Source organism: Ranitomeya variabilis, chromosome 2 (assembly GCF_051348905.1).
Source record: "Ranitomeya variabilis isolate aRanVar5 chromosome 2, aRanVar5.hap1, whole genome shotgun sequence".
In the NCBI taxonomy this organism is placed as follows: Eukaryota; Metazoa; Chordata; class Amphibia; order Anura; family Dendrobatidae; genus Ranitomeya; species Ranitomeya variabilis.
Window position 1 is genome coordinate 833,928,870 of NC_135233.1, and position 24,736 is coordinate 833,953,605.

Here is a 24,736-nt window from a genome sequence, read left to right on the forward strand (position 1 = left end):
TTTGGCTTCCGTCGCAATGCGTCGTTGGAGAAAAAACGCATCCTGCAAAAGTGCTTGCAGGATGCGTTTTTTCTCCATTGGCTTGCATTAGCGACGCATTGCGACGGATTGCCACATGTCGCATCCGTCGTGCGACGGATGCGTCGTGCTTCGGCGGACCGTCGACACAAAAAAAACTACATGTAACTTTTTTGTGCGACGTGTCCCACATATTTCAGTGCCACGTGCCACGTATTTAAGTGACACGTGCCACGTATCAAAGTGCCACGTGCCACATATTTCAGTGCCACGTATCAAAGTGCCACGTGCCACGTATCAAAGTGCCACGTGCCACGTATCAAAGTGCCACGTATCAAAGTGCCACGTGCCACATATTTCAGTGCCACGTATGAAAGTGCCACGTGCCACGTATCAAAGTGCCACGTGCCACATCTTTCAGTGCCACGTATTTAAGAGACACGTGCCACGTATCAAAGTGCCACGTGCCACATATTTCAGTGCCACGTGCCACGTATGTAAGTGACACGTGCCACGTATCAAAGTGCCACGTGCCACATATTTCAGTGCCACGTATCAAAGTGCCACGTGCCACGTATCAAAGTGCCACGTGCCACGTATCAAAGTGCCACGTGCCACGTATCAAAGTGCCACATGCCACGTATCAAAGTGCCACGTGCCACATATTTCAGTGCCACGTGCCACGTATCAAAGTGCCACGTGCCACGTATCAAAGTGCCACGTGCCACATCTTTCAGTGCCACGTGCCACGTATTTAAGAGACACGTGCCACGTATCAAAGTGCCACGTGCCACATATTTCAGTGCCACGTGCCACGTATCAAAGTGCCACGTATCACGTATTTCAGTGCCACGTATTTAAGTGACACGTATCACGTATAAGTGCCACGTGTCACGTATTTAATTGCCACATATTTAAGTGCCACGTATCAAGATTTTCCATGGAGAACAGACACATCCAGAGATATGTCTGCTCTCCACGGCTGCAGCAACACACTGACAGGAGCCATAGTTCCTGTCGGTGTGTCACTGCGCATGCGCGAGCGAGTTTACCGGCGGTCATTGACCCCGGCACTCTCGCTTAACGGCAGTGCTGCGTGGGAAAGTTCAACGCAGCTGTACTGCTGTTAACCGAGACGCCGGAGTCATTGAACTCCGGAACAGTACGCGATACACTGCTAGGAGCTTCGCTCCTGGCAGTGTATCGCCGGAGAGCAGCCGATCGGCGTGGGACACTCGTTTTATGGATTCTGCGGACAGGGAGTATGAATTTGGTTTATTATTTTTGGATTTTTTCCTGGAGGATCGAGGGCTTCGCCTACAAGTGTGCTGTTGGTGAGTATATACTCTGTGTTATATGTTGTATGTACTGTGTGTCATGTATGTGTATTGTGTGTAGGTGTTTTGTGTAACTTTACAATTGTGCTAAGTCGCCGGACACAGGGACAACTCTCCCATCCTAATACCGGATGGGAGTAGTAGTCCCATACGGCGACTTAGCACAATGGTGGCACTAGCGTCGCATGGGGACACATGTACCGACGCACGTTGTGAAAATTGTGCACAACGTGGGCAGCGGATGCAGTTTTTCAACGCATCCGCTGCCCAGTCTATGTCCTGGGGAGGAGGGGGCAGAGTTACGGCCACGCATCCACGGAAATGGCGGACGCGACGTACAAAAAAAAGGTTACATTGAACTTTTTTTGTGACGACGGGGGCTAAAGTTATGGTTAGGGTTGGGGCTAAAGTTAGGGTTGGGGCTAAAGTTAGGGTTAGAGTTGGGATTAGGGTTAGGGTTTGGATTAGGGTTGGGATTAGTGTTACGTTTGGGATTAGGGTTGGGATTAGGGTTAGGGTTGGGATTAGGGTTAGGGGTGTGTTGGATTTAGGGTTTTGATTAGGGTTATGGTTAGGGTTGAGATTAGGGCTGTTTTTGGGTTAGGGTTGTGATTATCGTTAGGGTTGTGATTAGGATTATGGATCGGGTTGAGATTAGGGTTAGGGCTGTGTTGGGGTTAGGGTTGGAGTTAGAATTGGGGGGTTTCCACTGTTTAGGTACATCAGGGGGTCTCCAAACACGACAGCCAATTTTGCGCTAAAAAAGTCAAATGGTACTCCCTCCCTTCTGAGCTCTGCCGTGCGCCCAAACAGTGGTTTACCCCCACATATGGGGCATCAGCGTACTCGGGATAAATTGGACAACAACTTTTGGGGTCCAATTTCTCCTGTTACCCTTGTGAAAATAAAAACTTGGGGGCTAAAAATCTTTTTTGTTGGAAAAAAATATATTTTTTTATTTTCACTACTCTGCATTATAAATTTCTGTGAAGCACTTGAGCTTTCAAAGTTCTCACCACATATCTAGATAAGTTCCTTAGGGGGTCTAGTTTCCAAAATTTGGTCACTTGTGGGGGTTTCTACTGTTTAGGTACATTAGGGGTCTGCAAACGCAACATAACGCCCGCAGACAATTCTATCAAAGTCTGCATTGCAAAATGGCGCTCCTTCCCTTCCGAGCTCTGCCGTGCGCCCAAACAGTGGTTTACCCCCACATATGGGGTACCAGCATACTCAGGACAAATTGGACAACAACTTTTGGGGTCCAATTTCTCTTGTTACCCTTGTGAAAATAAAAATTTGGGGGCTAAAAAAATCTTTTTTGTGGGAAAAAAAATATTTTTTATTTTCACTACTCTGCATTATAAACTTCTGTGAAGCACTTGGGCATTCAAAGTTCTCACCACATATCTAGATAAGTTCCTTGGGGGGTCTATTTTCCAAAATGGGGTCACTTGTTGGGGGTTTCTACTGTTTAGGTACATTAGGGGTCTGCAAAGGCAACATAACGCCCGCAGACAATTCTATCAAAGTCTGCATTCCAAAATGGCACTCCTTCCCTTCCGAGCTCTGCCATGCGCCCAAACAGTGGTTTACCCCCACATATGGGGTACCAGCATACTCAGGACAAATTGGACAACAACTTTTGGGGTCCAATTTCTCTTGTTACCCTTGTGAAAATAAAAACTTGGGGGCTAAAAAATCTTTATTGTTAAAAAATATATATTTTTTATTTTCACGACTCTGCATTATAAACTTCTGTGATGCACTTGGGCATTCAAAGTTCTCACTACACATCTAGATAAGTTCCATGGGGGGTCTAGTTTCCAAAATGGGGTCACTTTTGGGGGGTTTCTGCTGTTTAGGCACATCAGGGGCTCTCCAAACGCGACATGGCGTCCGATCTCAATTCCAGTCAATTTTGCATTGAAAAGTCAAATGGCGCTCCTTTGCTTCCGAGCTCAGCCATGCGCCCAAACAGTGGTTTACCCCCACATATGGGGTGTCGGCGTACTCAAGACAAATTGTACAACAGCTTCTGGGGTCCATTTTCTCCTGTTACCCTTGGTAAAATAAAAATTTGGAGGCAAAAAGATCATTTTTGTAGAAAAAATGCGATTTTTTTATTTTCACGGCTCTACGTTATAAACTTCTGTGAAGCACCTGGGGGTTTAAAGTGCTCACCACACATCTAGATAAGTTCCTTAAGGGGTCTAGTTTCCAAAATGGTGTCATATGTGGGGGGTCTCTACTGTTTAGGCACATCAGCGGCTCTCCAAACGTGACATGGCGTCCGATCTCAATTCCAGCCAATTCTACATTGAAAAAGTAAAACGACACTCCTTCTCTTCCAAGCTCTGCGGTGCGCCCAAACAGTGGTTTACCCCCATATATGGGGTATCGACGTACTCAGGAGAAATTGCACAACAACTTTTGTGGTCTAATTTCTCCTGTTACCCTTGTGAAAATAAAAATTTGGGGGCAAAAAGATCATTTTTGTAGAAAAAATGAGATTTTTTATTTTCACGGCTCTACGTTATAAACTTCTGTGAAGCACTTGGGGGTTCAAAGTGCTCACCACACATCTAGATAAGTTCCTTGGGGGGTCTAGTTTCCAAAATGGTATCACTTGTGGGGGGTTTCCACTGTTTAGGCACATCAGGGACTCTCCAAACGCGACATGGCATCCGATCTCAATTCCAGCCAATTCTGCATTGAAAAAGTCAAACGGTGCTCCTTCACTTCCAAGCTCTGCGGTGCGCCCAAACAGTGGTTTACCTCCACATATGGGGTATCGACGTACTCAGGAGAAATTGCACAACAACTTTTGTGGTCTAATTTCTCCTGTTACCCTTGTGAAAATAAGAATTTGTGGGCGAAAAAATCATTTTTGTGAAAACAAATGCGATTTTTTATTTTCACGGCTCTACGTTATAAACTTCTGTGAAGCACTTGGGGGTTCAAAGTGCTCACCACACATCTAGATAAGTTCCTTGGGGGGTCTAGTTTCCAAAATAGTGTCACTTGTGGGGGGTTTCCACTGTTTAGGCACATTAGGGGCTCTCCAAACGCGACATGGCGTCCGATCTCAATTCCAGCCAATTCTGCATTGAAACAGTCAAACGGTGCTCCTTCACTTCCAAGCTCTGCGGTGCGCCCAAACAGTGGTTTACCTCCACATATGGGGTATCGGCGTACTCAGGAAAAATTGCACAACAAAATTTGTGGTTAAATTTCTGTTTTTACACTTGTGAAAATTAAAAAAAATGGTTCTGAAGTAAAATGTTTGCAAAAAAAAGTAAAATGTTAATTTTTTTCTTCCACATTGTTTTAGTTCCTGTGAAGTACGTAAAGGGTTAATAAACTTCTTGAATGTGGTTTTGAGCAGCTTGAGGGGTGCAGTTTTTAGAATGGTGTCACACTTGGTTATTTTCTATCATATAGACCCCTCAAAATCACTTCAAAGGTGATGTGGTCCCTAAAAAAAACATGGTGTTGTAAAAATGAGAAATTGCTGGTCAACTTTTAACCCTTATAACTCCCTAACAAAAAAAAAAATTGTTTCCAAAATTGTGCTGATGTAAAGTAGACATGTGAGAAATGTTATTTATTAACTATTTTTTGTGACATATCTCTCTGATTTAAGGGCATAAAAATACAAAGTTTGAAAATTGCAAAATTTTAAAAATTTTCGCCATATTTCCATTTTTTTCATAAATAATCGCAAGTAATATCGAAGAAATGTTACCACTAACTTGAAGTACAACATGTCACGAAAAAACAATCTCAGAATCAGCGGGATCCGATAAAGCGTTCCAGAGTTATAACCTCATAAAGTGACACTGGTCAGAATTGTAAAAATTGGCTCGGTCATTAAGTACCAAATTGGCTCTGTCACTAAGGGGTTAAAAATAATTAAAAAAAAAAAACGGCAGTTATTCTCACCTTCCGACGGCCCCTGATCTCCTCAGCGGCGCTCCTGGTACGTTCTGTTCCCAGGGATGCTTTGCGCGAAGGACCTATGTGAAGTCACGGATGGAGTTTAGTTTAACCCCTTAACCCTCGGAGCTTTTTTCGGTTCTTCATTTTTCATTTTTCGCTCCCCTCCTTCCCAGAGCCATAACTTTTTTATTTATTTTTCCGTCAGTATGGCTATGTGAGGGCTTATTTTTTGCAGGACGAGTTGTACTTTTGAACAACACTATTGGTTTTACCATATCATGTACTCGAAAACGGGAATAAAATTCCAAGTGCGGTGAAATTGCAAAAAATGTTATCAAAGTGGCGAAAAAAAACTCCAAAGTTTGCTAAAAAAAAAATTGTGAAGTTTTCCGATACTCGTAGCGTCTCCATTTTTCATGATCTGGGGTTGGGTGAGGGCTAATTTTTTTTCGTGCCGAGCTGACGTTTTTAATGATACCAAATTTGTGCAGATACGTACTTTTGATCGCCCGTAATTGCATTTTAATGCAATGTCGCGGCGACCAAAAAACGTAATTCTGTCATTTTGAATTTTTTGATCGCTACGCCGTTTAGTGATCAGGTTAATCCTTTTTTTATTGATAGATCGGGCGATTCTGAACTATGTGTAAGTTTGAATTTTTTTATTGTTTTATTTTGATTGGGGTGAAAGGGGGGCGATTTGAACTTTTATGTTTTTTATTTTTTTCATATTTTTAAACACATTTTTTTTTTAGTTTTGGCATGCTTCAATAGCCTCCATAGGAGGCTAGAAGCTGACATAGCCTGATCGGCTCTGCTACATAGAAGCGATGCTCAGATCACCTCTATGTAGCTGAATTACAGCATTGCTATGAGCGCCGACAACAGGGTGGCACTCATAGCAATCTGTTATCAACAACCATAGACGTCTGGGTTGTGATAGCAACGCACCCATGACCCAAGATCAGGTGACGGGGGTCAGCAGTGTGCGTATTTCCGGCCGGGTGGCAGGAAGCGTTTATTAAGTGCCGCTGTCAGTGGCATTTAACTAGTTAATAGGTGCAAGCGGATCGCGATTCCGCTGGCGCCTATTGCGGGCACATGTCAGCTGTTTAAAACAGCTGACATGTTGCGGCATTGAGGTGGGCTCACCACTGGAGGGATACTGCCAGCTGACGTACTATTCCGTCAGCTGGCAGAAAGGGGTTAAGGCCACATTCACACATTCAGTATTTGGTCAGTATTTTACCTCAGTATTTGTAAGTGAAAACCAGGAGTGGGTGATAAATCCAGAAGTGGTGACATGTTTCTATTATACTTTTCCTCTGATTGTTCCTGATTTTGGCTTACAAATACTGAGGTAAAATACTGACCATGTGAATGTGGCCTAACAGATTTTTCCACCTGATTCATCATTTAAGGCTTTTTGAAAAATCCTAAAATTTGTTGCAATTGTGTTCCAGTCCTCCAAAGCGATTTTATGTATGTCCGTTATTTTCATTCAATGTTTGTGAAACTTATGACTTTTTGCTCAAAAAAGTCACAAAAAAGCTTGAAAGCAAAAATAACAGCAATTTTTGACTTTGTGCTACATTTATGAACCACATACCGGTAAATTTGAAACAGAAAACGTCAGCGAATATCACAAGACAAAAAATGAAAAATATATATGAGTATCTTGATACTGTGCTAGACAATAGATAGAAAAATATGAAAATTTGAGAGCCCTCAGTGGTTGATACCATCTTTTCAGTCAGCCATTAAAAGGTAACAAATTGCAAGCTTTCGAGACTACTCAGGTCTCTTCATCTATGCCTGATAAAGAGACCTGAGTAGTCTCGATAGCTTGCAATTTGTCACCATCTTTTCAGGTAGACATTAAAAGGTATCAACCACTGAGGACTCTCAAGTCTTAAGATTTGAAATAAAAAATGAAATCAAATCCAAAATATGTGAATGAATGATTGCATCAGTTCTTCTAGACCAGTATTTCCCAAACTCCAATCCTCATGGCCCCCAATACACCATATTTTCAGGATTTCCTCAGTATTGCACAGGTGAGAGAACCTGTGGACATTTCTGATGCCTTAATAATAATTCCATCACCTGAGTAATACGAAGGAAATACTGAAAATAAGAATACTCATCCTTTTCAGAAGAATGAACTCAGCTTGCATGTAGTGTCAGCTGTAGGGCTCCTTCTCACTTGCGAGAAATACGGCCGAGTCTCGCAGGTTAAAACCCTACAATGGCGCCGGCACTCCAGAACGGAGCGTGCAGACGCACAGCAATACAAGGAGCTGCACGCTCCGCTCTGGAGTGCCGGCGCCATTGCAGGGTTTTAACCTGCGAGACTCGGACGTATTTCTCGCAAGTGAGAAGGAGCCCTTACAATGACATTCACCTCTGCCTAAAAGGAAGACTATTGTGAACAAGAGTTCTGAGGAACTCGTGTTTCCTGATAATCGGCAAGGTGACAACAGGCTGCCAATCACCCAACTAATGAGTAAATAGCTTGTTAGTAGTAGTAGTGAAATATTATTTTTGAGCTTGCTTAAAAAATCACCGCTTTCGACAGCACATGGCCCTGTGTAAGTGGACCTGTGCTGCCGAGAACCATGAACGCCCATGCGCACCGAGCCATCTATGAGTGATCATTCTGTATGCAGCAAAAAAGCAGTTTACCTGTCTAAACGGGTTATTAAACGACAGCTGACTGACATGTAGCCAACTGGCCGTCGTTTTCAGCCGCCGATCGGGCAATGTAGATGAGCCCCTAGTCTTTCTCCCGGTGATCTATGTATTCAGTGTAGCTTATGCCAGCATGAAATCATCATTATTGGCAGCACATCGCCCCTTGTAAATAGGGGATGTGCGGCTAGTAACATGTTCTGCATATGGGTCGTAAGGTTGTATTAGCGATCGTTCTGTCCCCATCATCGCGCCGAGTAATCAGGGGCTGATCCGCGCTCGTTACTGACCTGACGTTGGTCATTGTATATGGGCCATTACATGTCACAATACACTAATATCATCACAACCTGGTATACATTCGATATACGATGATAATAAGAGACGAGCTTATCATCTTCTTACACAATATTTTTTCCCAGCTATATTTAAACTAGATCATTAGTGAGATTAAGCTCTGCAAAAGTTCCGTTTTCACCCTACCTGTCCCTACGCATCAATTATTTACTGGGATCCTCAAGAATTTTAACAACGTAGTTTAAATTGTTCATTTCAATGTTCCGCGGTTGCCATGGTAACCCACCCCCTGACAGCTACCGCAAGAAGAGTCTGTGTCACTTGGTGAAGAGGCATCACATTACCATGGAAATGATTGCCTTTCATTGAAATGTGCATTTCTAGTTAATCTTCCACTACAAATTGAAAAGCATCTCGGCGCCTCTCGCTCCAGTCCAGCCCTAAACTAATAAAATGCCAATACACAGGGCTATGTGCATTGTTTGACAACATGAATACACCATTCATATGACCTTTACCCTCCTCTGAGTGCAAAACCAATGGCCAATACAAGATCATCTAAAAGTAATGCTATTAGGGCATATTCACACTGCAGATTGTGGCAGGAATAGTGGGATCTGCAGAAATAATCCCACTCACACATATGGAACGGTTTGGATTTGTATAATGTGTAAAGCGATAGGTTAAAGGTAGATGAGACATGTAACAACCGGCGATAAACAAGGCGATGTTACAACGTTATAGCTGCCATATGCTGTTTATTCTCTTTACATGTAAAGTATCCAAGATGGACTATTACATGAGGTATTTGCAGACTCCATGTCCGGGGCACGTGTATTGTCAGGCTCAGGCCTGTCACATCCGGTAATCTCCTTTGTATAGAAGTGGCAGAGCTCCTGTGCTGTGGCATCATCCTGGCAGGCCTCAGGTCTGTGTATGCAGCGCTGAGTGACTGGCGTATGCCAGGGCACAAATCATCCTGCCTGGTATAGAGCACATTCACTGACGCCTGCCCAGCGGGGGAATCCATAGCAGATGAGCCGAGAAAACAACAGAATGGATGTGGAGAACAATATAGTAATGTTCTGAGAAGTTCTACCAAGCACAGGATACCGTGCCCATTCCTATGTGCAGAAGACAAGACGTGGACAGGACACTAAATATCCTGCACCTTCATTTATGTCCACTAATGTACGTATCAGTATGTCCCCATGCCCACAGGACACCGTCCTTATATGCCAATGCTCACAGCACAGCGCCACATTATACATGTAATATGCCAATGCTCACAGCACAATGTCACATGTGTACATGTAATATGCCAATGCTCACAGCACAGCGCCACATTATACATGTAATATGCCAATGCTCACAGCACAATGTCACATTATACATGTAATATGTCAATGCTCACAGCACAGTGCCACACTACACATGTAATATGCCTATGCTCACAGCACAGTGTCACATTATACATGTAATATGCCAATGCTCACAGCACAGCGCCACATTATACATGTAATATGCCAATGCTCACAACACAGTGCCACATTATACATGTAATATGTCAATGCTCACAGCACAGTGCCACACTACACATGTAATATGCCTATGCTCACAGCACAGTGTCACATTATACATGTAATATGCCAATGCTCACAGCACAGTGCCACATTATACATGTAATATGCCAATGCTCACAGCACAGCGCCACATGTGTACATGTAATATGCCAATGCTCACAGCACAATGTCACATTATACATGTAATATGCCAATGCTCACAGCACAGTGCCACATGTGTACATATAATATGCCAATGCTCACAGCACAGTGCCACATTATACATGTAATATACCAATGCTCACAGCACAGTGCCACATTATACATGTAATATACCAATGCTCACAGCACAGTGCCACACTACACATGTAATATGCCTATGCTCACAGCACAGTGTCACATTATACATGTAATATGCCAATGCTCACAGCACAGCGCCACATGTGTACATGTAATATGCCAATGCTCACAGCACAATGTCACATTATACATGTAATATGCCAATGCTCACAGCACAGTGCCACATGTGTACATATAATATGCCAATGCTCACAGCACAGTGCCACATTATACATGTAATATACCAATGCTCACAGCACAGTGCCACATTATACATGTAATATGCCAATGCTCACAGCACAGCGCCACATTATACATGTAATATACCAATGCTCACAGCACAGTGCCACATTATACATGTAATATGCCAATGCTCACAGCACAGTGCCACATTATACATGTAATATGCCAATGCTCACAGCACAGTGCCACATTATACATGTAATATGCCAATGCTCACAGCACAGCGCCACATTATACATGTAATATACCAATGCTCACAGCACAGCGCCACATTATACATGTAATATGCCAATGCTCACAGCACAGCGCCACATTATACATGTAATATACCAATGCTCACAGCACAGTGCCACATTATACATGTAATATGCCAATGCTCACAGCACAGTGCCACATTATACATGTAATATGCCAATGCTCACAGCACAGTGCCACATTATACATGTAATATGCCAATGCTCACAGCACAGTGCCACATTATACATGTAATATGCCAATGCTCACAGCACAGTGCCACACTACACATGTAATATGCCAATGCTCACAGCACAGTGTCACATTATACATGTAATATGCCAATGCTCACAGCACAGTGCCACATTATACATGTAATATGCCAATGCTCACAGCACAGTGCCACATTATACATGTAATATGCCAATGCTCACAGCACAGCGCCACATTATACATGTAATAGACCAATGCTCACAGCACAGTGCCACACTAAACATGTAATAAGCCAATGCTCACAGCACAGTGCCACACTACACATGTAATATGCCAATGCTCACAGCACAGTGCCACATGAGTACATGTAATATGCCAATACTCACAGCACAGTGCCACATTATACATGTAATATGCCAATGCTCACAGCACAGTGCCACATTATACATGTAATATGCCAATGCTCACAACACAGTGCCACACTACACATGTAATATGCCAATGCTCACAGCACAGTGTCACATTATACATGAAATATGCCAATGCTCACAGCACAATGCCCCATGTGTACATGTAATATACCAATGCTCACAGCACAGTGCACCATGTGTACATGTAATATACCAATGTTCACAGCACAGTGCCACATTATACATGTAATATGCCAATGCTCACAGCACAGTGCCCCATGTGTACATGTAATATGCCAATCCTCACAGCACAGTGCCACACTACACATGTAATGTGCCAATGCTCACAGCACAGTGCCCCATGTGTACATGTAATATGCCAATGCTCAGAACAGTGCCATAGTACATATATATTCCAAGGCTCAGAACACAGTGCCACATGTGTACATGTAATATTCCAATGCTCATAGTAAAGTGCCCCATGTGTACATGTAATATGCCAATGTTCACAGCACAGTGCCACATTATGCATGTAATATGCCAATGCTCACAGCACAGTGCCACATGTGTACATGTAATATACCAAAGTTCACAGCACAGTGCCACACTACACATGTAATATGCCATACTCAAAGCACAGTGCCACATGTGTACATGTAATTTACCAATGTTCACAGCACAGTGCAACATTATACATGTAATATGCCAATGCTCACAGCACAGTGCCACATTATACATGTAATATGCCAATGCTCACAGCACAGTGCCACACTACACATGTAATATGCCAATGCTCACAGCACAGTGCCACATTATACATGTAATAAGCCAATGCTCACAGCACAGTGCCACACTACACATGTAATATGCCAATGCTCACAGCACAGTGCCACACTACACATGTAATATGCCAATGCTCACAGCACAGTGTCACATTATACATGTAATATGCCAATGCTCACAGCACAGTGCCACATTATACATGTAATATGCCAATGCTCACAGCACAGTGCCACATTATACATGTAATATGCCAATGCTCACAGCACAGTGCCACATTATACATGTAATATGCCAATGCTCACAGCACAGTGCCACACTACACATGTAATATGCCAATGCTCACAGCACAGTGTCACATTATACATGTAATATGCCAATGCTCACAGCACAGCACCACATGTGTACATGTAATATGCCAATGCTCACAGCACAATGTCACATTATACATGTAATATACCAATGCTCACAGCACAGTGCCACATGTGTACATGTAATATGCCAATGCTCACAGCACAGTGCCACATTATACATGTAATATACCAATGCTCACAGCACAGTGCCACATTATACATGTAATATGCCAATGCTCACAGCACAGTGCCACACTACACATGTAATATGCCAATGCTCACAGCACAGTGCCACATTATACATGTAATAAGCCAATGCTCACAGCACAGTGCCACACTACACATGTAATATGCCAATGCTCACAGCACAGTGCCACACTACACATGTAATATGCCAATGCTCACAGCACAGTGCCACAAGTGTACATGTAATATGCCAATGCTCACAGCACAGTGTCACATTATACATGTAATATGCCAATGCTCACAGCACAGTGCCACACTACACATGTAATATGCCAATGCTCACAGCACAGAGTCACATTATACATGTAATATGTCAATGCTCACAGCACAGTGCCACATTATACATGTAATATGCCAATGCTCACAACACAGTGCCACATTATACATGTAATATGCCAATGCTCACAGCACAGTGTCACATTATACATGAAATATGCCAATGCTCACAGCACAGTGCCCCATGTGTACATGTAATATACCAATGCTCACAGCACAGTGCACCATGTGTACATGTAATATGCCAATGCTCACACCACAGTGCCCCATGTGTACATGTAATATGCCAATGTTCACAGCACAGTGCCACATTATTCATGTAATATGCCAATGCTCACCTCACAGTGCCACACTACACATGTAACGTGCCAATGCTCACAGCACAGTGCCCCATGTGTACATGTAATATACCAATGTTCACAGCACAGTGCCACATTATACATGTAATATGCCAATGCTCACAGCACAGTGCCCCATGTGTACATGTAATATGCCAATCCTCACAGCACAGTGCCACACTACACATGTAATGTGCCAATGCTCACAGCACAGTGCCCCATGTGTACATGTAATATGCCAATGCTCAGAACAGTGCCATAGTACATATATATTCCAATGCTCAGAACACAGTGCCACATGTGTACATGTAATATTCCAATGCTCATAGTAAAGTGCCCCATGTGTACATGTAATATGCCAATGTTCACAGCACAGTGCCACATTATGCATGTGATATGCCAATGCTCACAGCACAGTGCCACATGTGTACATGTAATATACCAAAGTTCACAGCACAGTGCCACACTACACATGTAATATGCCATACTCAAAGCACAGTGCCACATGTGTACATGTAATTTACCAATGTTCACAGCACAGTGCAACATTATACATGTAATATGCCAATGCTCACAGCACAGTGCCCCATATGTACAAGTAGTATACCAATGCTCATAGCACAGTGCCCCATGTGTACATGTAATATGCCAATGTTCACAGCACAGTGCCACATTGTACATGTAATATGCCAATGCTCACCTCAGTGCCACACTACACATGTAATATGCCAATGCTCACAGCACAGTGCCCCATGTGTACATATAATATGCCAATGCTCACAGCACAGTGCCCCATGTGTACATGTAATATGCCAATGCTCACAGCACAGTGCCCCATGTGTACATGTAATATACCAATGTTCACAGCACAGTGCCACACTACACATGTAATATGCCAATGCTCACAGCACAGTGTCACATTATACATGTAATATGCCAATGCTCACAGCACAGTGCCCCATGTGTACATGTAATACGCCAATGCTCACAGCACAGTGCCCCATGTGTACATGTCATATACCAATGCTCACAGCACAGTGCCCCATGTGTACATGTAATATACCAATGTTCACAGCACAGTGCCACATTATACATGTAATATGCCAATGCTCACAGCACAGTGCCATAGTACATATGTAATATGCCAATGCTCACAGCACAGTGCCACATGTGTACATGTACTATACCAATGCTCACAGCACAGCGCCACATTATACATGTAATATGCCAATGCTCACAGCACAGTGCCACATTATACATGTAATATGCCAATGCTCACAGCACAGTGCCCCATGTGTACATGTAATATGCCAATGCTCACAGCACAGTGTTACATTATACATGTAATATGCCAATGCTCACAGCACAGCGCCACATTATACATGTACTATACCAATGCTCACAGCACAGTGCCACATTATACATGTACTATACCAATGCTCACAGCACAGTGCCACATTATACATGTAATATGCCAATGCTCACAGCACAGTGTCACATTATACATGTAATATACCAATGCTCACAGCACAGTGCCACATTATACATGTACTATACCAATGCTCACAGCGCCACATTATACATGTAATATGCCAATGCTCACAGCACAGTGCCACATTATACATGTAATATACCAATGCTCACAGCACAGTGCCACATTATACATGTAATATACCAATGCTCACAGCACAGTGCCACATGTGTACATGTAATATGCCAATGCTCACAGCACAGCGCCACATTATACATGTAATATGCCAATGCTCACAGCACAGTGCCACATTATACATGTAATATACCAATGCTCACAGCACAGTGCCACATTATACATGTAATATACCAATGCTCACAGCACAGTGCCACATTATACATGTAATATACCAATGCTCACAGCACAGTGCCACATTATACATGTAATATGCCAATGCTCACAGCACAGTGCCCCATGTGTACATGTAATATGCCAATGCTCACAGCACAGTGCCACATTATACATGTAATATGCCAATGCTCACAGCACAGTGTCACATTATACATGTAATATGCCAATGCTCACAGCACAGTGCCACATTATACATGTAATATGCCAATGCTCACAGCACAGTGCCCCATGTGTACATGTAATATACCAATGCTCACAGCACAGTGCCACATTATACATGTAATATGCCAATGCTCACAGCACAGTGTCACATTATACATGTAATATGCCAATGCTCACAGCACAGTGCCCCATGTGTACATGTAATATACCAATGCTCACAGCACAGTGCCACATTATACATGTAATATACCAATGCTCACAGCACAGTGCCACACTACACATGTAATATGCCAATGCTCACAGCACAGCGCCACATTATACATGTAATATGGCAATGCTCACAGCACAGTGCCACATTATACATGTAATATGCCAATGCTCACAGCACAGTGCCACATTATACATGTAATATGCCAATGCTCACAGCACAGTGCCCCATGTGTACATGTAATATGCCAATGCTCACAGCACAGTGCCACATTATACATGTAATATACCAATGCTCACAGCACAGTGCCACATTATACATGTAATATACCAATGCTCACAGCACAGTGCCACATTATACATGTAATATACCAATGCTCACAGCACAGTGCCACATTATACATGTAATATACCAATGCTCACAGCACAGTGCCACATTATACATGTAATATGCCAATGCTCACAGCACAGTGCCACATTATACATGTAATATGCCAATGCTCACAGCACAGTGCCACATTATACATGTAATATGCCAATGCTCACAGCACAGTGCCCCATGTGTACATGTAATATGCCAATGCTCACAGCACAGTGCCACATTATACATGTAATATACCAATGCTCACAGCGCAGTGCCACATTATACATGTAATATACCAATGCTCACAGCACAGTGCCACACTACACATGTAATATGCCAATGCTCACAGCACAGCGCCACATTATACATGTAATATGGCAATGCTCACAGCACAGTGCCACATTATACATGTAATATACCAATGCTCACAGCACAGTGCCACATTATACATGTAATATACCAATGCTCACAGCACAGTGCCACATTATACATGTAATATACCAATGCTCACAGCACAGTGCCACATTATACATGTAATATGCCAATGCTCACAGCACAGTGCCACATTATACATGTAATATACCAATGCTCACAGCACAGTGCCACATTATACATGTAATATACCAATGCTCACAGCACAGTGCCACATGTGTACATGTAATATACCAATGCTCACAGCACAGTGCCACATTATACATGTAATATACCAATGCTCACAGCACAGTGCCACATTATACATGTAATATGCCAATGCTCACAACACAGTGCCACATTATACATGTAATATGCCAATGCTCACAGCACAGTGCCACATTATACATGTAATATGCCAATGCTCACAGCACAGTGCCACATTATACATGTAATATGCCAATGCTCACAACACAGTGCCACATTATACATGTAATATGCCAATGCTCACAGCACAGTGCCCCATGTGTACATGTAATATACCAATGCTCACAGCACAGTGCCACATTATACATGTAATATACCAATGCTCACAGCACAGTGCCACACTACACATGTAATATGCCAATGCTCACAGCACAGCGCCACATTATACATGTAATATGGCAATGCTCACAGCACAGTGCCACATTATACATGTAATATGCCAATGCTCACAGCACAGTGCCACATTATACATGTAATATGCCAATGCTCACAGCACAGTGCCCCATGTGTACATGTAATATGCCAATGCTCACAGCACAGTGCCACATTATACATGTAATATACCAATGCTCACAGCACAGTGCCACATTATACATGTAATATACCAATGCTCACAGCACAGTGCCACATTATACATGTAATATACCAATGCTCACAGCACAGTGCCACATTATACATGTAATATACCAATGCTCACAGCACAGTGCCACATTATACATGTAATATGCCAATGCTCACAGCACAGTGCCACATTATACATGTAATATGCCAATGCTCACAGCACAGTGCCACATTATACATGTAATATGCCAATGCTCACAGCACAGTGCCCCATGTGTACATGTAATATGCCAATGCTCACAGCACAGTGCCACATTATACATGTAATATACCAATGCTCACAGCGCAGTGCCACATTATACATGTAATATACCAATGCTCACAGCACAGTGCCACACTACACATGTAATATGCCAATGCTCACAGCACAGCGCCACATTATACATGTAATATGGCAATGCTCACAGCACAGTGCCACATTATACATGTAATATACCAATGCTCACAGCACAGTGCCACATTATACATGTAATATACCAATGCTCACAGCACAGTGCCACATTATACATGTAATATACCAATGCTCACAGCACAGTGCCACATTATACATGTAATATGCCAATGCTCACAGCACAGTGCCACATTATACATGTAATATACCAATGCTCACAGCACAGTGCCACATTATACATGTAATATACCAATGCTCACAGCACAGTGTCACATGTGTACATGTAATATACCAATGCTCACAGCACAGTGCCACATTATACATGTAATATACCAATGCTCACAGCACAGTGCCACATTATACATGTAATATGCCAATGCTCACAACACAGTGCCACATTATACATGTAATATGCCAATGCTCACAGCACAGTGCCACATTATACATGTAATATGCCAATGCTCACAGCACAGTGCCACATTATACATGTAATATGCCAATGCTCACAACACAGTGCCACATTATACATGTAATATGCCAATGCTCACAGCACAGTGCCACATTATACATGTAATATGCCAATGCTCACAGCACAATGTCACATTACTTATGTACATATAACAGGGATTACATGCACACAACAGAGAATACCATGTCCCTTCATTTCCAGTTTAGTGCCATGCACGCAGCACAGTATGCAGAGCCTCCTCACATATGTGTACAGTAATCCACATACAATACATTATATACTGTCTGCAATGAATAACATATATAAAGCACAGATCTCACCTCCTTCATGCCCACATTTGTCAGGGTACCCTGACCACATTGGTATGTGCATAATGGCATGACTGACCCATCATGTATGAGACAGCAACAAATGGCTGCAGTAGGTGGATGTGCCATCACCAGCCCCACTGCCCACATGGATCATCACATGGATGACTCTGCTCTTTCTCACCTCTTCCTCCTCTTGATAGTCCTGCAGGATGGCATCAGAATAGGCGGCTGTGCCCCTTGTAGCTGTGGAGCTCCTGGTTAGATGAGAGCAGCCTTGTGGATCCCCATTCCTCTCATTCCCCACCTCCTCTCTGCTGCATGGAGCAGTGAATGCCTCCCCTCCCTCCAGTGAGATTACAGTAATGACAGACCATGAGATCCCCTCCTAGTCTTTGTCTTCACAATGCAGGACGACCCAGTGCAGATCCCAATCAGGAGGATTATAGCAGCAGCATGTCAGGAAGCTGTCAGCAGGCTGCCAGGATGGGGCACAGCACTGGGCATACATGCAGATCAGTGCATCCCTGTGTAGCTGGGCATGTGCCTGCCTAGATGCCCACACTGAGCATGCTATCTATGCCAGCTTTTCTAGCTAGTAACTGCTGAGCACTATTCTCCCATCTCACTGGAGCTACAGGGGGCGCTGCTGAGGTCATAGGAGGTGGGAGAAGTCTCTAATGCAGAATGCATCCAGGACAGTCCCTGCCTAATGATATCCTGCTCAGGAAGCACAGACATGGGAAACACCTGTAGGGAAAGGAATTAGGAGGGGTTACCAGGCTGGAAACATAGCGGGGTCATTGCATGTTCAAATAGTGCAGGTTAGCTAGGTAGAAAACCCAACATGGTGATTTAAAAGCATGGAAACTATCAGTGGAGAAGCTCTAGTGGCTGATACATCCCTCTTTTGAATGTAGATTATGAGCTAGTGGTCTAATGTAAGATTTCTTCCATCACATCCTCCTCAGGGAACAACTGTTTCCATGTTGGAGACTATAAATTGTCCCGTAAAAGAATGGACCTCTTTATGGTCAATGGGCCCATGACTGGTGCCCCAGGATGTGACCTCAGAACTGGTCATTATATAACCACATGCAGATCTGTCAGGTGCCATTGGGGTCTCTCTTGTTTGTTCTGTCTAGAGAGCAAAGAGAATGCTAGCCCCCCCCCCCCCCCCCCCGTCAAAAAATGAAATAAAGGGGGGGTCTCATGGCATTACAGATCTTAGGAATATTGTTGTTATCAGATATGCACATTGGGCTTTAATTTAGGGTTCAATCTCAGGTCAGTTTAAATGTCCATGGTGAGCTATTTTTAGAAGCTCTGGTTTTAACTGGCGCTTTTGGCGCCCATTTCAAATGATTTTTATTGGTGGTTATGGTTGTTGGGCAGATTTATTCTGCTATATATTTACCGGCTTTTACCAGGGAACATCATTCCGCTGGAGCAGTGAAGAAAAGAAGAGTCCTTTCCATGATGGAAGATTTACTTCAGCAGCTGATATCCAGAGCCGGCGCAGAGGGCGGGGTTGACTGGCTGAGGAGCTGCCTGGCTATAGAACCTTATGCAGTAGCTTCCGAAGCCGTCTCCCCCCCTCCCTTACCGGCATCCCAGCCTGAGTCCTCGCGTCAAGAATCTGCAGAGCCACCGTCTGTCAGTGGAGTTCCAGGCTCTCCGGCGCTGCCGGCAACACAGGAAGGACCGCGCCCGGCTCAGAGGTCCAGACGCCGCTCTCAAGCGCCCTCCAGGAAACCTCGCGGCGCTGCAGCCAGGAGATCTCGCAGCCCGGCGCGAGATCTCCCACAGCGTCTGCAGCCGTCGCCAGCCGCGTCATCAGTGAGCGCTGGCAGCTCAGGGGTAAGATGCAGCCGTACAAGCGCTGCGGAAACCCCTCTGTCAGGCGCCCTGTCGGCGATGGCTGCGGCCTCCTCCAGCATCCCAGCTCCCGCACCGGACCGCGTGCTCCCGCAGCGTGAGGACTCCATCGGGTCAGGATCAGCTGGCTCGCACCGGCGCTCGCCCAACTTGGAGGGCTGGAGCGCTGGCAACGCTTCTGGACGCAGCAGCGACGCCATCAGTAGGGGTGAGAACATTCATGTGCCCCTGTCTGTCTCGCACTCTGATTTCAAAAACATGATCAAGGATGTGGTTTCAGAGACACTGGGGGAGGTTTTTAAATCTCCTTCTCCCACAGTTGTCAGTTTTGACAACAGTCCTGGAATTTCCACATCCTCTACGGTAATTCCTCAGAATCATTTTAAAGAAGCTCTGACTTGTGAGCTTTCTCCCCTTGGTTTTCATCTCAGCTCAGCAACAAAGGAGCTGATTTGGAGTAACCAATACATTGATTTATTTTCTCTGCTTCCTCGCAGGGATCAGCCGGGTAGGTTGGAGAGGCGCGATGAAAGATCTGATTCTGATGACGTTAAGCGTGGTCACATCAGGTCTTTCAACAATTGGATACAGGCCTTTTCAATTTACTCGGCGGTCCTGGGCGAGAAATCACCCAATTTATGTAGTAAATTGTTTCAACACATTGATATAATTTTGGAGGCATACCGCAACTTTGGCGGTTTTGCCTGGATTAATTACGACGAATCCTTTAGGCAAAAGTTAGCTGTTCATCCTGACCTCTCCTGGGGTACGAAGGATGTGGGGCTTTGGATTAATCTGATGCTGCCTCAGAGACAGTCTTCAGCTAAACAGGTGTCATCAGCCCTTCCTAAGAAGGGCGTCTGCTTTGCTTTTAATGACTCTGTCTGTAAGTGGAATACGAACTGCAGATTTCGACATGAGTGTTCATTTTGCGGAAATGCGCACTCTATGTCACGATGCTTTAAAAAGCAGTCCGCTCAGCAAACACTTTCCAAAGACAGTAATGCAAAAAGCCTCGACCCCAGTGAAGCTGGAAAGACTGGTGTACTGGCTAAACAAGTACCCAGATCTTCTGAGCAGTAAATTAATTTTTAACGGGTTTTCTAAAGGTTTTTTTGTGCCTTCTTTTAAAGGGATCGGTTGTAAGTTGTTAAGGAATCTTCCCTCTCTGGCGTTTAATCCCGAAATAGCTAGAGAAAAATTTTTTAGCGAGCTGGAACTTGGTAGGGTCGCAGGTCCTTTTACCTCCCCTCCTTTCCCAAATTTTCGTATTTCTCCGTTAGGTTTAGTACCCAAAAAAGATACGGGATCTTTCCGCCTGATTCACCACCTATCGTACCCCACCGGTTCATCTCTAAATGATGAGGTAGATAAAGACGTCTGTTCTGTTAGCTACTCATCATTTGACTTGGCCATAGACATGCTTAGGACTATGGGTAAGAACGCTCTTATGTCCAAATCGGACATTAAGTCGGCGTTTCGGTTATTACCTATAGATCCTAACGGTTTTAATTCGTTAGGCTTTTATTTTGAAAACCATTTTTTCTTTGACAAATGCCTCCCTATGGGCTTTTCCCTGTCTTGTTTTTACTTCGAGAGCTTCTCATCATTTTTGCATTGGATACTGGAATCCAATTCCCCTAATGTCAATATTTTGCATTATCTAGACGATTTTTTGTTTGTAGGCCCCCCTGAATCCTCAATTTGTTTAGATACACTTAATAGTTTTATTAAAATGTGCGAGTATTTTGGTGTTCCCATTGCCCATGAGAAAACCGTTTTTCCTTGTAATTGTATCGAGTTTTTAGGCGTTACGTTAGACTCGGTTAAAATGGAATCCAGACTCCCGCTGGACAAAATTGTAAAATTATCCACTGCACTAAATAATTGTCTTACCAAAAAGAAGGTGATCTTAAAGGATCTTCAATCTTTACTCGGCCTACTAAATTTTGCTTTGCGTATTATTCCAATCGGTCAAGTTTTTTCTAGACGGCTTTATGATGCTACCAAAGGATTAACGTCTCCTACTTCGCATATCAGAATTTCTTCTGAGATGAAGGAGGATGTAAAAATTTGGTTAGAATTTCTTTCAGATTTTAACGGAAAGTCTTGCTGGCAAACTGCTTTTATTTCTGCTGACTCAATCCCCTTCTCTGTTTCAGTGAATTCCACTTTTGGCTGTGGTGTTCTCTTGTCACATCATTGGTGTTATGTTCAGTGGCCATCTCATTGGTTGGATTCTCATATCACAAATAATGAGATGGTGCTGGAACTCTTTGCAATTTTTTGGGGGCTCTATTTATGGGGCTCTTTGATTCAGAACTCCAGGATTAGCATCTTTTCATTGAATCAAGGAGTACTTCTCTCCATAAACACCCTGTCCTCTAAAAATAAATGTGCTTCTTTGATTATGAGACAGTTGGTTTTAACATGCCTAAAATTTAATATTTGGATCAAAGCGAAACAAGGTGTGAGTGCATGGGCTTCAGTGGCGGGTTCACTGTACAAACATGAGCGGTCAATCTTTTGCTTACAGGTACCCAACGCAGATTTGGAGCCAACTCCTTGCCCGCAGTCAATTTGGGAGCTGATTTCGATCTGATTCCTCAGTGTATTAGGAATTCCCTCTCTGCTAGATCATGGGCCGATTATTCGGCCGCGTGGCTTAGATGGGTGAATTTTTGCGCCCTTCATAACTTAAATTGTAATGTATCCAATGCCTTATCCGGCCTGCAGTTTGCAGTATCTCTGTCTGAATCAGGCCTCTCCCACTCAGCTATAGCTAAATCCATTGCAGGGGTATCGTTTTTTCTAAAATTAAGGGGTAACCCCCCGCTAACTAGTTTTTTCCCCTTAAAGCAATTTTTGAAGGGCTTGAAGAGATCTAACTTTAAACCCGATTCAAGACGCCCGATCTCTTTCCAGCTTTTGAAGGAATTATGCTTAGCGCTCCCTGATGTTTGTAGTTCTAGAGAGGAGAGCCTTTTATTTTATTCAATATTCACACTCACATTTTTCGGTGCCTTGCGGGTTGGCGAGGTAGTCTCAACTAAAAAATCGGAACCTTCTGGTCTGTTCATGTCTGATGTCAGAGTTGATAATTCTCAAGTAGTTTTATTTATTAGAAAATCAAAAACAGACCAGATGGGCAGAGGATCTAGGTTAATTATTAACTCTTTCCCTGAGCCGTTAATCTGCCCAGTATCTAGTTTTATGCGTTGACTTACTATTAGGCCAGATATTTCAGGCCCGTTATTTATTCATTTGGATGGTTTACCTGTAACTATATTTCAATTCAATGCAGTCCTAAAAAAATGCTTATGTTCTTTGAATTATCAACACCTTAGGATCACTTCCCATTCTTTCCGTATAGGAGCTGCTACCGAAGCAGCCAGATCAGGCTTAGAGGATGCTTCAATACAGAAATTGGGTAGATGGGAATCTAATAGATTCAAATTGTATGTTCGCCACGAACTTTACGATTACTAATTATCTATTTATTTTTCAGGTCCATTCATAGTTTGGATTATTGGACACTCGTATATTTTTTGGGCAGAGAAGAGGGCCAGGCAGAGAGTTTATACTGAGAATTTATCATTTAATTCTTCTCAAGTTCAGATCTTCTGGCACAGTGTTCGGGGCATGAAATGGTCAAATTTTTGTTTTGAGTTTAGAAAATGTATTAACATGTTTCCTTTTCCAGATTTAGTGATTTTTCATCTGTCCGGTAACGATCTGGGCAAAATGAGAACTTTAGATTTATTGGCTTTTATGAGGTCTGATATTTGCAGCATTAGACAGTCCTTTCCGTCTGTGGGTCTTGTTTTTTCTGAAATTGTCCCCAGAATTTTATGGTCTGATTCTAAGTTTTTATTTTTGGATAAGATTCGTAAAAGAATTAATAGGAGTATGAGTAAATTTTTACCATTAATTGGCGGTTTTTCTTTTCGTCATGAGGATTTAGAAGGGTTTTTACCGGGGCTTTTCCGGAATGATTTGGTCCATTTATCAGTTATTGGATTGGATATTTTTAACTTAAATTTACAATCGATGGTTGAAAAGTGGCTGTGTGGTTATGGGGGGGCCTCGCCTCTTTGAGGCTTGGCTCTTGGGAAAATCGCCCATTGGTATGGGCGGATTGGATTTGGTCTTTTTATGGAAATATGGAAGTTGTGATTACATTATTTATTCTGTTTGTAACTGGTTTAACCCTAAATAAACATCACGGCCATTTTTCTTCCACTCATTAAATTATGTGTTGTGTTTTTATTTATTATTTAAGGAATAGATCTTGTAATGCCATGCTAGCCCCCCCCCCGTCAAAAAATGAAATAAAGGGGGGGTCTCATGGCATTACAGATCTTAGGAATATTGTTGTTATCAGATATGCACATTGGGCTTTAATTTAGGGTTCAATCTCAGGTCAGTTTAACCCCTTCACCCCCAAGGGTGGTTTGCACGTTAATGACCGGGCCAATTTTTACAATTCTGACCACT

At 43.2% G+C, this 24,736-nt stretch overlaps 1 protein-coding gene across 1 annotated transcript in view; it reads right to left on the minus strand.

Moving 5' to 3' along the window:
- Positions 1–19,000, minus strand: part of KBTBD11 (kelch repeat and BTB domain containing 11) — a 59,214-nt gene extending 40,214 nt beyond the window's left edge. Inside the window, exon 1 of the mRNA XM_077290060.1 lies at positions 18,546–19,000. The gene's annotated coding sequence lies outside the window, so the exon portion shown is untranslated. The remainder of the gene's footprint in view (positions 1–18,545) is intronic.
- Positions 19,001–24,736: the final 5,736 nt, after the last annotated feature.